Source organism: Brassica oleracea, chromosome C3, assembly GCF_000695525.1.
Source record: "Brassica oleracea var. oleracea cultivar TO1000 chromosome C3, BOL, whole genome shotgun sequence".
In the NCBI taxonomy this organism is placed as follows: Eukaryota; Viridiplantae; Streptophyta; class Magnoliopsida; order Brassicales; family Brassicaceae; genus Brassica; species Brassica oleracea.
In genome coordinates, this window is record NC_027750.1 from 54,503,163 (window position 1) to 54,503,795 (window position 633).

The window sequence follows — 633 nt, forward strand, 5'->3', positions numbered from 1 at the left end:
TCCATGCTTCCTCTACACGTCTCCGTTATTCAAGTATTTTTTTTAACAAAATAAGTGATGTTCGTTGCAGGTAATCATTGGATTGCTGTATGCGTCAACATGATTGAGAAGAAAGTGGAAGTCTATGATTGCAATCGGGGAAGGAATAGGCAATACGTAGAGAAGTTTGCTTGTATGATTCCTAGAATTGTCAAGGCAGTTGGTCCACCAAAGAGCAAATTACTCCTTACATCCTATTCGATTGTAGATATGCCTATGCAGACAAGATTGAACAAGTCTTGTGCTGATTGCGGGGCATTCGGACTCAAACACTTGGAGTGCATCCTTCTTGGTCTCGACCTTAGTTTAGTGGAAGACGGAATAATGCCTGGTTGCCGACAGAAAATTGCTTATGATATATGGGAGGCTGTCCATGATCCCATTTTAATCCAGCTTATGGCACAACACATCCCTTCGGATTTTGAGAGTTCTACTTTTTATGACTTTGAAGAAGACTGATTATGTGTGTTTGTTTAGGTTTTACGAGGAATGTTGTGACAATACTCTATTTTAGAGTTTTCTAGAAATTATGTGACATGACACTATTTTAGTTTACTAGTTATTTGTGGTTTGATTTTGCATGAAATATTTACA